Genomic DNA, 18,068 nt, shown 5'->3' with positions numbered 1-18,068 from the left:
CCTCTCCTTTCCAACTAAATAAAGTCACATTGAAAACAGCAGAACTTTAACACATGGATGGTATAATATACAAATTGTGCAATGTGGGAGCTTATCAGGGAATCCAGAAATAGAACTTGAAATCTCATTATCTGAGACTGGCACTTGACCTAAAGAGTAATCTGTGACTGCCTGCACAGTTCCCAAATCTTTGATCATGCACAGATAGAATAGGGGCATCTAATGTCAACCCTTTTAGTGATATCAGCATGAAGTCTCTAGATTGCACAGGCTAACTATAATGTACTAAGACCTTGACCATCTCATGTTGCCTGGCAAACATAGCAGCACCTCCTCTCTGCTGCACTCTGGGTTCCATCTCACACCTTAGCGTGGGTAGGGAGAGGAGGAATTATAGACAAACAGCAAATATAGCCTTTAGTGTTATGAAAACAATACAAGCCATTGTGATGTCAAACTTTCACTTCCACATTGAATTATGGTCATCTTTACAAGTAGAAGTTCCTTATGCCATGGCTAGTGACTGTCTCTGGATTAGAATATTAACCTATTTTAATTTTCTAGATTAGATCAGATTGTTTTTGATCTGCCACTCTGAAAAGAAATGTCACCACTAATCAACACAACTGAACAATGGGAGCTATAAGAGGAACTATTTGAATAGGCAAGGAGTGCTGGTTTGTCAACTATAGCTGTCCTGGACCAAGACAGCCTGTTATCAATAACCCATGTTCTGGATATCTCATGGCTGTGGGACTGCAACATGCTCTACATGAAGATGTCATTGAACATCCTTGAATACAGCTGCCAGGTTAAGTAGCTGGGTAGTGAGATGGGATAATGGAACACCAATGCTAGATGCTGTGTCCTGGTTGCCTATGTGCTACCAGGCCCAATTCAAGGGCTGATAACAGTTTACAAAGCCCTAAATGGCTCTGGTCCTGATAAAATGTAGCAGTGCATCTTCTAATACCAGTCACTGCAATCCTTAATAGGGGGGGGGGGGAGTGGGGCTCGGTTTGCAATCCCTACCAGGATTCATGGAGAGGGGATGCATAAACGGCCTTCTCTGTGGTGGGTTCTTTACTTTGAAATAATCTCCCCTTAGTTATGTCTGTCTTCCATATTTTTGGTTCTCAGATTCAACTGAAGACACTCATTTTCCCAGGCATTTGCATTTCATTTTTGGGACTCTTATCCCTAGCAGGGCTGCACATCAAACTATCTTGTTAATTAAATGTTCAGTTTGGGTTTCTTTTTTACTGATGGTTGATGTATTTTGTTCTTATGTCGTCATATTTCACACTGATGTTCCTTGGAGTTAGGGAAATTCAAAAACCAACCAACGAACAAAATCATAAATTTAAACTATTCATTATTTTATTTCTGCAAGATATACAGCCTTGTTTCACTCCTGTAAAATATTTGCTTGTTTCTTGGGAGAAGTCTTTTGGGATATGGAATCCCTTTCAAATGTATTAGGACCAAATAAAAGTTCTAAGCCATCTAGGCAGCAGTGAGTCTAAATATTAATTCCTCCAGAGGTGGGAACAAAATAAAATAAATGTTCAAGCAAAAACAAATGCTAGCCTTGGGAATCCAGGCATGATACCTGGTGCTCTATGCATAACCTTCACATCACGTAACCATGACACCGCAATCAATACCACACATAATTACAACCATTACATAGTTTACATTGCTTGCTTCTCTTTTAATGTTCTGACAATCTATGAAAAGTGTTGGGGGCTTTTTTGTTATTGGTAATGAAATCAAGTTACGCTAGGCTTGTGCTTACACATTAAGGCTGTGATCCAAATAATTAATTGGCATGCAAGTAAGAGGACCAGATGCACAGCTTGAGCTCCCCCCCCCCCCCAAGTTTTCTCTGAAACACTGCCCGTTCCCAAAGAGGCATGCTGACATTCATCTTTAAAAAGGGGTCACTTCCCTCACACCAACACCCATACATCACTTCTTTGTACCATATCTACTTTGGTTAAATGATGAGAGCTACAGAGTGAGGTAGAATTCCAAAAGCTACCATACTTGTGTGATACAACCAAATTGTTGTACAAGAGGAGGGAGAAAATCTTCATCATATGCTCTGGAATAATCACCTCCATATTAGTGTACAGCCAGCACACACTGAGCCTATTCAGGGCTAAATTAATCGTAGAGGCGAATGTTGCAACTGTATTCCAGGGCAATGGATTCAGGGGAGTAGGCACAGCTGGAAAGGAGATGAAGAAAAGAAGTGACAGCAGAACTCAGAGTGGGAGGGATTGGTGTGGGATGCCACCTCACTTTGTGGCAGACAGAAAGCTATGCCACTTGTACATGTGAAATTAAGATATACATTTTTGACCTTACGTGTATCATTTTACACTTGTTTACACTGAATTGCATTTGCCATTCACTCAGTATGTAGAGGTCCTTTTGGACTTCTCATGATCTCATTTTATTTTAATGATCCTTAACTGTTTAGTACCATCAGCAAACCTGACCACCTTGCAGCTCACCCCTAACATCATAGATCCCAATACCAATCCTTGGGAGACTCCACTTTCTACATCTCCCCATTCAAAGAACAATCCATTTATCCCTACTGTCTGCTTCCCGCTGCTTAACCAATTCCTGATCCACAAGAGGATTTCTCATCTTATTCCTTGACTGCTAAGATTACTTAGGAATATTTGGTGAGGTACTCTGGCTTTTGAAAGTACAGGGACACAGTGCTAACCAGACCACCTCTATCAATATGCTTGTAAGAGAAAATGTTAAAAAGCAAACCTGATATATCTGAATGTTGAACTTTTAAGTCTGAAAATGGATTTGAATTTACACAGCTGGAGACTCTTCTCCATTTTGCTAATGTAGTGATTTAGATATTTACACATTTTTTTGCTGATTTGTACTCCCTGATCAGAGAAACAAGAAAGTGGTGCTTGCTTGCATATTTTTTGCTTAGCCCATGTTCCCCAAATACAAAATTAAGAAATAAGGATATGAGAGTCTTACAACTAATAATATAATCATTTGATAGGACAAGTTAGAGAGATATCCATAAGGATTCTGATCCTAGAGGTTTTAAATATCAACTAACTGGAATTTATGCAAGTTTGATGCCTATCCTTCCCGTGATTGCTGAGCAAATCATATCCATTTATTTGACATTTTGTAATAGGGACTGAAATAGGAAGGCAACGCTTCAATGACTTCATTTAAGACCCTCCTGCCAGCCCCCTAAGGATGAAAAAGCAATGGCTAAATACATTAAATCACCAATAATGTAGCAGAGCATTGGAGGTAAAAATAAAATAAAACTGTAAAATATAAGAAGGTCTATTTTCTGTTTTGTGCCTTAGCCTAAAAAATAGGATTTTATGTCACTCTTAGCATGTATGCTTCATACCTTTCTTCATCTCTTGGAAATCCATTATTCTACATGCTTGTGCCTAGATTATGCTTACCTCATGTACTGTCCCGTGTCTATAAATGAAAGAGTATCTCAACAGCTTAAGATGAGCATCATGAGAAAGAAAGTTTGCAGAATTATGTAGGGGAAACATGTATGTAAAATTTCTTCATGGCATCAGTTATCTCACAATAGGCTGAGATTATTTTTTTTTAAAGTCTTGGTGTTTTCAGCAATATTTACATTTTAAGCAAGTGATAGAGTTGTTGTTTGCTGAGCATCACTTCAGATTACAAAATAAGCAAGTGTTTCCCTTTTGTACACCTAAATCCTAGACACCAAGCACTATAGATTCAGCTCAGCTCTTGTGCCAAAGCCGCAGAAATGTATAGGGAGACATAGCATGATAGAAGCACCATAAATGCTTTTATGCTGTTCTTACTTTCCTATAATCTATGCTTTAAATTTTGTATGTGTTTTTTTCTTCTTTTGTTTGTAAGCCACTATGAGATACAAGTGTAGTATTAATCAAACAAACAAACAAACAAACAAGCAAACTATACAACTGAGAAGGAAAACAAAGAGAAATGTTTGGCCCATTTAGTTTGTCTATAACTTGGGCTTGCAATATATTTTCCACCCAAGTCCTACATTTCATACAGCCTTAAGCATGGGCTGGTCATGCTATGCTTCCAGATGTCCTATTCTAGTCAACAGGTAATGGAAAAAAATAGGTATAAAAGAAGAATTCCTGGATGCCAATATGAAGCTTTGGGACAAGTACGCTTTGGTGAGAGAACACCAGCAAAGATTTAAAACCACAAAATCTATAGCAAAGCAATTTCAGGACATATAGGCTCTTAGACCTTTAAAATATGGGCTTAGTTAGTGGAGAAAGCTCCTAACTTACTGGTATAGGAACTTGAGAGGCTTGTAAGAGCCATGGGGTTTGAGCTTGGAGCAAACAGCTGAGGCCTCTTTACACACTGAGCTTCTCAGGTAGACTGAAAAACGATATGCTTGATTGCCTTCTTCTCAATGTGAGGGGGAATGACCTAGCGAAGCCTGGCAGGACAGCTTACTCTAAGGCATTAACTCCTTCATGTGTGTTGGTTATATAAGACTAGATATCCCACATTTTTTTCCTGATCACTGACAGCACAACAGCCTGAAACCTGGGAGGAAAAGGCATAATGCAGTCTGCCTTACTTCTACCAACATAAGAGTCCATCAGGAAATGAAAGTTTTCAAAATCTTTGATGATTCTGCATGGTTGTTGTTGTTATACTACTAACAAACACAGTCTAATGGTTTGGTGCTTAATATGTACCTTGGAGGCAGTCTCCTTTCCTATCTTGTTTTCTTTAAACTGCTGAGACAAGCACTTTATACATATGAGCAATAGTAAAAAAAACAATTAAATGAGGGGGGAAATTGGTCTGGTGTCCCTCTGCAGATGGAAGATATCTATCAGTGAAATGAGGAAGGGAGTTTTAAAACAAAAATACTCTTCCCCAAGTAGTTCTCTGCCCAGATCTGTTCTGGAGAGTCTATGGAACAGGGGGGTTTGGGGGGGGGACAGTGTTGGGGAATCACCAAAAATTGTTCCCTTCTACATTCCACTGATGGATGCTTTGTCTGTGGAGGGACACCAGTTGTATACCATCCACAATTTGAAAGCTGTATAATCTAAGTGACTTGAGGGTTAATATTAAAGGTTTCCAGTTTGGTCTTGTCTTTACACCAGGCAAATCTACAATAAGGAAATCATTTTTTAAAGAAAAAAAGCAGTATTATGTGTACATAATGCATTGCTTGTAACACAATCACACAACCAAAATATGTGGTTATCTTCATGTCTTCTTCACATCAGATTTTAAAAACTGCCACAATGACTACTGTCCAATCACTGTTCTCTTGGTTAATTTCCACCTAGCTAGTTCAGACCGATATAACACAGCTTACATTGTACAGTAAATAAGAAGCCATCAAAGATAGATTATTGTGGTTTTCAGTCACTGCTTCTCATGACATAACATATGGTTGGGTGTATGTCCATAAATCAAAGGAAAGGAAGGAAGAAGATTGCTTACCAGTTTTAGTGGTTTCTCATTTTGACTTCAGTTGGGCCTTTAATGAAGGAAGATTTCATAGGTGTCTGTGCTATTACAACTAAAGCCTCACAGCAAACTATTTTCCATTGAACCATTACCCACAGCTATAGCATCAAGTGAGCAAAATACACCATGTAACACTAATTCCCATTAAAGGAGTCATTTACATATCGCTCCAGTGACTATTAAGATATTAAAAGATCTGACTGGTGTGCTTACATTGACAGGTACCGGTATTTCTGAAATAGGGGTAGGAAAGGAAAAGACTCACCAACCACAAAATTAAATATGAATTTTGTTTTTGACAGCAATGCGATAATCTTAAGAAACTTTAAATTACCTTCATTAGATACGGCTCCCCCCCCCAATCTACAATCAATTCAAAAGGAAACACATTCAAATCATTTTGAATGAAACAAGCATTGCTGGTGGATTGAAAAAAACAAAACACTAAGGAATTAAACTCTTTCATACATACCATATGTTGCATATGTTCAGCTAGTGATGGCATCCTAAGATCAATTCTGCCTTTCTAACACCCTGCTCTGGCTTGCCTATGCATGGCTTGCCTAACCTGAACTGACCTAATGTCAGTAGGCATCATAACCCAGATCTTTTCAACCTTTTTGGGTTCACAGCTCCCTTGATCAACTACATTTTTTCTGCAGCACCCCTGTGGGGCTCAGTAGCTCAGTTATGTCACCCCTTGCCTGCAGAGCCGGCAGCCTCTCACTCATTTTTGAACACTCTCCCTTGTGGAGGGTTGTCTCAGCCTCCTCTCTTCTCCCCTCGGAGTCCTCTGGACAGCTGCAGCTGCAGCCCCTGGTCTCTGAGCTACCCCTCCTACCCCAAAGAGAGGTGCCTACTCACACTGCCCCACAGGGGCCTGGGAAACACCCCCTGGGCAGCCCCAGAGGCACCATTCACATGGGGAGCTTGTAGCCAGGGCTGCTGCAACAAACAGCTGTGCAGGCCCTTGGGAGGCAGAGACACGAGAGGACAGCTGAGGAGGGAGGGAAGGAAAGAGGGACAGAGGTCAGAGTTGCCTGTGGCACCCTTGACCATCATTCAAGGCACCCCATGGTGCCATGACACACAGGTTGAAAATTACTGTCATAACCCAAGATCCCTGATTTTGCTGGACAAGAACTATGAAGTATTTGGCTATGTATGCAATGTTATCAGTAAATGTATGTGAGCCAGTTTTATAGAAAGATTCTTGCAAATCACAGTCAGACTGATGCAATGTTATTATTTTACCACCTCATAAGAGATATAACTAAAGGACTTAAAGAGGTGACTCATATGTTCAAAGAAATGGAAGGAGAAAGAACTGAGAGGACTAAGGCCTGCATATCCAGGAGGAATAATAACAGCAGCAGCAGCAGCAACAACAACATCTTGCTGAACCTTCTCTTTAGAACTCAGTTGAACTGTCAAATGATTTTTTGTAATATTCTTCATGATATTATATGATTATTTATTTATAAAAATATTTATATACTGTAATTTCATAAATATTATCTAAGGTGGTTACAACTACTAACATGCAATAGGAATAATACAGAGATAAAACATCAACTGACTATTACGGAATATGTTTTTCTTAATTGTTTACATGAGCCTGGCAGCAAATGAAAGTCTTCAGCAAACACGTGAGATGTAATACAGACAGTGCATTTTGAATCTCTACTGGAAGAGCATTACACAGGAGTGGGCCAATAGCACTGAAGGCTCAGTTTTGTGTTGATATTGAATGAACCTCACCAACTTGGGGAGACAACAAACTGTGATCCTTCTCAGTTATCTCCACTTATGCAATTACGATACAACTATAGAATTTCACTGTCACTGAAGTCCCTAGACCTTTTACTTACTACCAAGGCAGAATAAGTCACACCAGATGCAAATGGCAAGTTGGCATTGTATTAGGGAAGATCATTAACTAGCGCATGGAAAGCTTCAATATTCTAATGAAAACTGAGGAAAAACCAACCCAAATTTCCCGCAGGAGGAAAGAGGAGGGAAGCATGCAGAGAGAAAATTCTGCTTGGCACACCTATAATTACAGAGGAACAAAAAGCAAAAGGGAAGTGAAAGTGGTAGATAAGGAGCGGGCAGTATATTAGCTACTGCATCAGCACCAAGGGAAAAGGAAATGAGGGTTTAAAAGGTCTTGTGTCAAGTTGAACCTCAACTAGCAACTAAAAAATCTTTGAAGGTATCACTGATAAAGGTCAAGGCAAACAGAGTTATGACAGTGAACTTTAAAAACACTGACAGAATTCTAGAACACTAGTTGCCATGTACATTTCCTTGTTATTCATACTAAACTATTAGTCTCTTTATAGAGAGGATTATTGATTTACACAGAGACTCATTTAGCATGGCCCATTCAGTACATTAAAGTTGTTCAAGTACTTCAAATGTACTCAACATCTTTAATCTTTTTTATTTGTAATTCCCTACATTCTGTGCTCCGATGTACAGACACTCCACCATTTAACACTTTCAACAAGAGGCTTGAAAATTTTAAAGAAGGGCATCCAGTTATCTTCATTTTTTTCAAATATTCAAGGCCTGCATAACTAGCTGATTGCTTTACCCCCCCCCCCAAAGAGAGAGAGACAACAACATTATCCTGTTGAAGTCCTGGTAAACACTTGGCCTTCATTTCCCTCTGCCTGGATTGATGCACCAGTGACAAGGTGTACTCTCAGATGTCACCTTTTTACTGCTTCTTATTTCAGCAGGTAGAACTCAACCACCCACCCACATCTGATTGAGCTGCTCTCCCATCTTTATCACAGGACAGCTGTTTATAGACACCACAAATCAGTTTGGATCACATACACCCCAGGCTGGAATTTTAAAGGCGACAAAAGTACTCAGAGTGTCTTCTGGAACACTCAGCAAGTAAAAACACATCAATTAAAATGTGACATCTATTAGCAATTGAACAGAGGCTATAAGGCTTAAATTTAACAAACACTATATTGCAACTACAGTAGGATCACAAGATGCCCATGGCTCAATTTACTTTTTGGATAGTTTTATACTATAGCCCAATAGATCTTTGTTCTGTATGTACTCTTGATAAATTTGTACACTGTGCTGTTAAGGAATAAATCTATAGAGGTGGAGCATTAAGAGTAGGCAATGCTACTGGACTACAGTTTCAGTCATCCCTGACTATTGGCCATGCTAGTTGGGTAGTTGAGGCTGATGGGAGTAGAATTTCAACAACATGTGGAGGACCACTGGTTCCCTATCTCTGTGCAACATGTAGGTTAGCTTTAGGGACAGTGACTGGCCCAAGGCTACCCAATGTAGCAACAGCTTTCCAAGCATTTTGACCAAAACAGCAGGTAAAAGCAGTGATTTAGAAAAGAAGCAACCAACTCCCCCCTTTCCTGTGTCTCCCAGATGGTTTTACTTAAACCTATGCAGAACCAAATATTGAGTTTTCATAGAATAACATACCTACCAAGATTCTAGTTACAGGTAGGTAGCCGTGTTGGTCTGCCATAGTATCTACCAAGAAACACTTATCCTTATATGAACCTAAACACATAGGTTGGGAATCTGTGGAAGCTCCCACATAAAGAAAGGGGAAGCTGATTTTTACCAAGTCATCCAACTTCTGGTGCTCCTTCCTTTGCTATTCCAGAGGGTCTCCAACCATCCAGAGCAGCTTTCCTGGGAACAGGAGCTGCCTGAATAGGAATAAATCCCAGCCCCTTACCACTGCAGCAACATCCAATGAGCAGATTTCTACTCAGAAAATCTCTAGGTCCAGTCCTCATTCATATATAAGAGAGACAGCATCTATGTGCCCCACAACTGACAACTAAACACCTTCTTCTCCTTATACACAACCAGCAACTACTTTAGCTCTGGATTCTTGTTTACCATGATTTGCCACTTTGTCAGATGACACTCATTATTTTAACGTAATATCTGAACAGTCCACTGTGTACAGTTAGGCTAATTGGGAGGTGACACATAATCAGAAAAGGGATGCGGGTGGCGCTGTGGGTTAAACCACAGAGCCTAAGAGTTGCCGATCAGAAGGTTGGTGGTTCGAATCCCTGCAACAGGGTAAGCTCCCGTTGCTCGGTCCCTGCTCCTGCCAACCTAGCATTTTGAAATTATGTCAAAGTGCAAGTAGATAAATAGGTACCGCTCCGGCGGGAAGGTAAACGCCGTTTCCGTGCACTGCTCTGGTTCGCCAGAAGCGGCTTAGTCATGCTGGCCACATGACCCGGAAGCTGTACGCCGGCTCCCTCAGCCAATAAAGCGAGATGAGCGCCGAAACCCAGAGTCGGTCACGATTGGACCTAATGGTCAGGGGTCCCTTTACCATACATAATCAGAAACTTATAAGCCATATTGATAGGAAGAGTGAAGTGCTGAAATAAAATTGTAGAGGTAATAAATATTACAATATGGATTTAAGAATAAGGATTTAAGGGTATACATAATTTAAGACTAGATCCTGCTGCAAGAAAATTGTGAGTGATACTGCTAGTGAATTATACTTGACTTAAATGTGGAAGTCAGAATTATCCATTGGTCATCAATTGTGAGAAAGAAATTAAAATGAAATTTCAATCAAAATCAAATATGACTGCTCTGACTACATGCAATATCTTAAAATGTGATTAGTAAAGATTAGAACAATTAATTAATTTGTGTGTTTGTGTATTTTTAATATGAATTTTGACATGCCGATTATTAACCAGCTTTACTCTTTAACTGCTAATTAGTGAATGAACAACTTCATTTTGAAATCTATACATTGAAGCAAGATTTATAAGATTGCAATGACTGGACGAACACACACCACCTGTCTTACAGCTGTCTCTGTAAAACGTTAAGCCTCAGTTTTTCTGAGATAATGTTAGGCATTTCTGCTGTGCTTGCATAATATTTTTCTCAAAAGATGCTCCGATATTTTTTTATTTTTTTAAAAAAACTTGTGGAAGAATCATAACATCCTTTATTGTCTTTCTGTTTACTGCATGATGGTTAAGACTGACAAGCCTTTAAAACCTTCAACATTTTCTTTCCTGGAATCGCCGAAATGTCTGGAACTGACATTTCAAGAGAAGGTTAAGAACAATCTCTGGCAAAATAGAATGTGCCACATGCGTGGACTCTTCTGCCAGAAAACAAGTGATCCTGGCTCCAATGTTTAAGCTGTTTGGCCTTGCAAAGTCCATCCATGTTAAATATTGTTACTGATACAGCACTTGGACAATTTAGAACACTATGTGGATCGTTAAGGGGGTTTGTTTAGTTTCTCAAATCCTTTGGCAAGCTTACAAATGGAAAAATCCAGCACTTAACCTACGTACATAAAATAAATAGCAAAATAAAAAATAAAAAAATGACATACCACAATCTTAAATGCAGTATTAAGTAAATATATAGAACCTTTTTATGCTGATCAAGGAGTATATGTAGAAACACAAAATGGGTAGCATACATATTTAAAACATAGATATTCTTTAGATGGGGTGAGAGGCTATGATGATGTTCTTGCATTGCAGGGGCTAACTGATCCTTAGGGTCCCAACTCTACAATTCTATGATACTAATAGATGAGAATTAATGTTGTTGAATATTTCTATATTTTATTAATAATAAATACCCAGAGTACAGGATTTGGACTTCTTAGGGTGGGTGTCCTTGAAATGTCAATTGAGTTCTTCAGTAAGATGATCAAACATGGCAGACAAACTTCTGTGAAAGACAGGTTGTCTCCCATTACCAACCTTCCCCTGTAAAATGTAGTCGCAGGAGATTATGGACAATATTCAAGGGTGTAGTCAAAGTTCAAGTGGAGCAATCCTATGGTCCGACAAATGTGGAAAATGCCCTGAATAAACTCAATTACAGTGGTACCTCAGTTTAAGAACAGCCCTGTTTATGAACTATTTAGTTTATGAACTCTGAAAAAGCGGAAGTAGTGTCCCGGTTTGCAAACTTTACCTTGGTCTAAGAACGGCATCCAAATGGTGAAAGGGCACCTCCGTTTAAGAACGGTTTCGGTTTAAGAACGGACTTCTGGAATGGATTAAGTTCGTAAACCGAGGTATCACTGTATACATATGCAGGGTCCCTTGATAAGTAGATGGAGAAAAGGTTCCTTAAAGTTAGGAATCTGAAAGCTCCTGCACTAGCACAACAGAAAACCTCAAAGTAAAGCTAAGCATTTTCCTAGTTGGAATGGAATAGAATGCAACCAATAACAGGAAAAACAAAACAAAATACCATAATTAAAATGTTTTCCAGACAAAATCTACATTTGCTACCACAACAGTGTTGGAAGCGATGCATGATACCCAAGAAGGCAATTCCACTGAGTCATTGTTCTGCATTTTATGCTTTTTAACTATTGAGTATAGCTGTCTTACGCTAAATTTTGATTCACACATTACATCCCTCAGTCACTTCAGCATTTTAGACCTCCTTGCCCTAGAGATTACCTGTCTTTCTTCTGTAACAAAGGAAAGGAAAGTTGGGGGAGGGGAGAGAAGCATCACAAAACAAGATCACTGCAATGATATCTACCATGAAATCACAGTTGGTCATCACAAAGATAAATGTGCTATATTTTCAGCAATACTTGATGAATGTGGACTGCAAACCAGAATGGAACTCCATGGCTAACCTGTTTTTTTTTTAAAAAGTGTTCTGCAGGGATCTAACTTCCTATTGCTATTTCAAAGTGCTGCAATGCAGCCCCGAAATCTTGAATGGCAAAAAGAGGTAGGTACGGGTGGATTCACACATTATATTTTTAGTGTGCACTTGGCCAGACATTTTACATTTACATGGATGTAACAGTGCAATGTACACATGCAACCTAGATGAGTTTACAACCACATATATCATATTGGGACACTGTTAATGACTCCCAACAGCATGTACACAAAATGGTAAAAGACACATTTGCCTCAAATGAAATGTATGAAGTGACTCTTCAGATGCAATACTCAGATAAAGAAATATGGAATAGAAAATGTTTGTTTGCTCTTGTTTTCCTTTAGCACACATTTTCTTTTAAACCTAGCATGGAACATGAATGTTTAATCTTAATTATGTCACTGGGGCCAATTGCTTGCTGAAAGCAAAAGAACTAAAAGAATGAGCATTGTGCAGTGAGAGAACCTGAGCTTGGATTCACACACTGCATAATTATCATTTTGTTTTCTTCAAATCCCTGTTTCCTTATCTATCCATCCCTTATTAGCATACTCATCTTCTCCTTAAATCTGCTGTTAGGTTTCAAGAGGATAAAGCTATTCTGATTTATTTATGGAAATTAATCTGTCACCAACTTCACTGAGATAGGATTGGTTTTCTGATATTTCACAGCTGGTCTTTTGGAGATGTTCAGAGTAAACACGTGGTTAATAATATCTTCCATTTTGTGGCACCCTGGAAGAATAAGGACTAGAACTGCAATACCAATTTTCCTGGCACACATCAATTTCTGTAAATAGAACTAAAGTACAGTATAACAGCGGTAAACCTAATTGCTTCCTCTAAATAACATAGAACAGATATATTTCAGTCAACTATCAATTTAAGTTAGTTCCTTAAAGTTTCAGAAGCTGACTCAGTCTTCAGACAATACATTTCATTTCATTTCTGTTCAGAAATTCCAATGATATATCATTCGGAGATAGTTTTTAAAATGTATCACCACAAAACTCTCTCATTAATAGCCTTAATGGTTATCTACATGACAAACAGGATTTAAAGGATTTCCCATTGACCTAAATAAGGCCAAGACTGTACCCAGTGCCATTTTGCAGCATCTCTTCTTATGGGAAGAAGCACAGGAGCCCCACAGCTATTAATGGGGGCGGGGGGGGCGGGCAGGCTAAGGATTCTGACATTTAAAATATTTTTGAGTTAGCCCCATGCACTGCTAAAGGTTTCCTGTATTACTTTGGTCAAATCACTTGTGTCAAAGAGCTACAGAAATAATAACACAGAGACAGTCAGTCATCTTGAAAGATAGCTCACTTACAGATGTGTTGAGTGAAATGGAAGAAAATACAGCTCATATGCTATCTTGCAGCAATAAATAAGTCCCTGTGCATGGGTAAAGAGGAGCAGAGATCATAGCTAGGAAATATTTCCTGAGTGAGTGAATTATTCCTATAAATGGGTATATTTAATGATGCCCTAAACAAATCACAAGTCATAAGAGAACACACATCAGATCACTTTAGCTGTACTACGTGCAGTCTAAGTCGAGGACACAGAGGGAGGAATTCAATGTCGCACTAAGAAGATGGTTCCCACCGACAAGCCAAAATGGAACTATCTCCCTTCCCCTCCCCACACACAGTTCCAGGCTTCTCCTGCCTCCCACCAGAGCTAATTTCAGGAGGCACTGGAGATGCATGGGAAGAGGGGAAAGCCCTGTTGCACAAGTGGAATTCCTTGCATCGGGCTTCCACTGACGGGACAAGTTAGTTGTATTCCACCCACAGCATATACATAGCAATCAATCAATCTTTATTCTAGTCAAAGATCAGACAACAGAAATAGCAATAATAGCACATATACCTACATCAGCACCAAGGGGCAGAAGCACTAGACCACAATTTTCAAATTACAAATCCTAAAGCAACTTACAACATCCTTTAAGACTATCTAGATATCCTAATCACAAAGAGAGAAATCATCAATACAGTAGTAAAACCAGACGAATTAAAAGCAAATGAAAGCACAGTGAAAACAAGCAAAATATTATCTTCACTTGTCAGCCAAAGACAACCAATTTTTACAGCAGGCAAATAACTAAGGGGGCCAGTTCTGTATCTGAGGTACCACTACTGAAAAGGTCCTATGAGAGCTTTTCCAAGGGAAAAAAGTCAATGCCTTGGACATTTCTAAAGTATATGTCTGGACTGTAGTCTAAGGCACTGAGCATCAAAAAAGGGCAAATGTTATAGCCATTTTCAGAAGCTAGAACTCAGGTTCTGATTGAATGTGTGAGCGAGCAGTATTCACGATTGCACTTATCCTCACCCCAAAAAACATGCACCTTCCCTTGATGTATACACAATGGCTCTGACATTTGAAAAGAAGAGAAAGATATTTGCAAAGAGGAATCAGGAACCTTGTGTGATGTACACGTGTACATGTGATGGCATGCCTATCAGCAAGGGCAGAAGCAAGCCACACAACATGGGGGGTGGCAGCAAGGTTAGCCAGTGTGGCCCTATGTTTCGAAACAGGACTTACATGTCTAAATGTAACTATCTTCAGGGGAATCTCACCCACTAGTCACAATGTAGCCTAGGGAAGCTAAACAATGGCATTCACCATGAGGAAATCATGCAGATACATTACTCCCCATGGCATTCTGCAGGTAATACCAATGAGTAATTTATTGCTTGGAGGGAGAAATGTTCACAAGGAACAATGAATAAATTAATGTGTGGAGTGCTATGCAATGTAATATATATCTAGGATCGATCATATTTGTTCACACAAATATGCTGGTGATGAGGATATAACCCTCCATATAAGAGGTCACCATCAGGGCAAACAGACTGCTTGACAAAATATAACATCTTCACAGCTTTATTCATACCCTATTTGTCAACTAAAATAACACTGTATGCACCATGACCAACATATCTAAAGGGACATTGATAGCTTGCTTTTCTTCTTATAATTGGAAATATTCAGTGTTGAACTGTTAGTCCTCAATTTCTCCAAGGATAACAAAGGGAGTAAAACAAAAAAGTAAGGAGAGAACTAAATAGTTCAAACAACTGAAATTAGAGAAAGCTTGTACCAACAGAGAATGACTATTTTGTCAAAATGTGTTAATGCCTATCTGTATTTATTTTATAAACATTAAACATGCCACATATTGACCAGAAAATAATTTTGACCAGAAGTCTACGCCTAGAGATGACTTGGTTGAATAAAAAAATGTTCAAGGAGCACTATTATGTTCTCATTCTATCAGAGGGGAACAGGACCATTACTATATAACCTGGAATAAGATGTCAAGTTGGCAATATGTGATGGTTAATGGCTTAAATGCCAGTACATGCTGCTGAATCACTTCCTCTTCACTTCTGCCCTGACGTGTAAGGGAGAAACAAACCAAAAAGCCTTTGCTTGTCATTACATTCAGACAAGGACTCTAGTTTGTTTCTCCCTAACAAACAACAATCAGTAAGGCAAAAAGAAACCATGGCTTCATGGTCCTTGGTTTGGGAAAACAAGCCTCATACCCAGGCTTGGACATACCTAAATGCCAACTCCCACTCACAGTAGCGTGCTGCTAAGTCTTGAAAATCCATTAACCAGGTCTTAACTTTATGTGTGAAGAAGGCCATAGATGAATACTTACAGAAAACTCTATGCTACAACCAAGGCAGAGATTAGGAATCTAGTTAAGATGCTTCAGAAGAGTAACTTGAAGCTAGGGATGTGAGAGAATTCCATCGTAAACATAAACAGGAGTGGAAACTGCTAATGTTTGCTTATTTATCACATGTCTGGAACAGAAATCAATCCAGTTAATACGACTGTCTACTGTTGCTGCTGCTTTCCACCTGCAAATGATACATAATTGATTGTTTTCCCCTCATCTGTACTGCATTTCCTTTACACTGAAATTAATTAAGTGGGATAACATAACAATTTGAAACTTATGTAGGTTATATAATTTCACTGCAGCAGTGAGATGAATGACATAGTTTTTGGCAGAAAATGAACTGCAGCGAAATGGAAACAGTACTGCAAGGGCAGAATGGGAAATGATACCTCCTTCCCTCCCACTTGGATCCACAGTAAGGAATAGGGTCTAAATTAATGCAACTATTAAACTATCAATTTTGTTGTCATTATTTGCATTTCATACCTGGAAGTACATTTCAGAGAAATCGTCTTTAAGATCATTTTCAAACTGGTAAGAAAAATGCTACTTCCAGTCTGCAAAGTAATGGTTCTCCCCCCTTCTTTCCTTTCAGCTTATTGATTGAATTGTGTCCCTTTTGATCTCAAATGGTTTTCTCATGTTTGAAGTTGTATTTGCGCTTTCCCTGGAAAATTCAATACAGCTAATAATGGGTGGGGAAAGAGAGAAAGAAAAATGCCACATTGTAGTTCAGTTGGAAATTCCGTGCATTAACTCTCACAACACATTAGAGCTCTAGCTGGGTAAGGATATTATTCTGCAGCAGAAAGGGTTTGGCAGATCAACATCACTGGAACAGGCTCAAGAAAACCTCACCAATGAAGTTCAGTTGTGTTGCTGATAGCAACTGGTCTTGTGGGGCCACAGGCCTAGATATGAAATACAGTCAAGCAATAGTACATGTGTTTCAGTCATAATCATACAATATTTGTATCACACTATCTGTCAATAATGAGCTCAGGGCAGCAGTACTGTTATTTTTAGTTTTACAATTTATTTATATACTGCTTTTCAGCCCAGAGGCTTGCAAAGAGGTGAACAGCTAAAACAAAATATACAACTAAGTACAATAAAATGTCGTGGCTCCTCCAGTAAGCAAACCAATGTAATACAGCAAAATCAAATATTAGAGAACCAGAAAAAAGCATCCCAAGCTAGAGGAATATAGTGTGTTCTCGCCAACCCTGTATCTCGTAGGAAAGGAGTAGCCAACAATGTGCCCTCCAGGTATTTTGAGACTCCAGTTCCCACCACCCCTGATGCTGAGCCATGCTAGCTGGGGCTGATAGGAGTTGTAGTTCAGGAACATCTGGAGTGTACGAAATTGGCTAACTCTTCCTTAGGGACTAGAAACCTGAACAGACAATGAGAAATACTAAAAAGAAAAGAAAAAAGCAAGCTTATCCCAGCTAGAAGTGTGGTCTCACCATCCTTGCTCAAACCATTCAAGGAGAACAAGTACTCAGTGTACATAACTGCCAAAAATCTTTTTTAAAAAAAACTAAACAAAAAATATATTTAGGAGTACCTGAAATATTAATAGTTGCCAGGCACACAAAAAGTTCCAGCTACCTAACATATGCTCTCTAGGCAAGTACACTTTCCTTAGGGTTAAATAACATGACCCTAACCCTTATGCCAACCCAACTGAATGAGCCAAAAGTGGTCTTTGATAGCAATATACTCTGAAGTCCAATGGTCCCCATGTTACTCCCCATAAGTGAGCAACAGCCTATAGAGATATATATATGGCTGAAAGATAACAAAAGATTGTGGGTCACCTAATAACATACACAAACTGAGTGGGAATTTGAATCAAGGGCTTTATACGTCCAAGCACAACACTGTATCCTCCACAACACACAATATACAAACTACTGTATGACTGCTGCTGGAGAGTGGGGGGGAAATGCAAAGTAATTTGCACACTGAAAATGTGACTTTTAAAAGAATGCATTGAAAAGTGCTTTAAAATAATGTGCATAAAAGACCTGGCTCTGAAGATCCTAAATCCTAAACATGGAAATATCAGAGGGTATTAGGGAAATTTCTCCCGAAATTTCAACTT

General features: G+C 39.1%; 1 protein-coding gene across 14 annotated transcripts in view; it reads right to left on the bottom strand.

The window, feature by feature from the left end:
- Positions 1-18,068, bottom strand: part of NCKAP5 (NCK associated protein 5) — a 588,547-nt gene that overhangs the window by 148,454 nt on the left and 422,025 nt on the right. The window lies entirely within an intron of this gene.

The sequence above is a fragment of the Podarcis tiliguerta genome (genome assembly GCF_965153285.1).
Source record: "Podarcis tiliguerta genome assembly, chromosome: 1".
Classification (NCBI taxonomy): Eukaryota; Metazoa; Chordata; class Lepidosauria; order Squamata; family Lacertidae; genus Podarcis; species Podarcis tiliguerta.
This window is presented reverse-complemented; position numbering and strand designations above follow the sequence as displayed.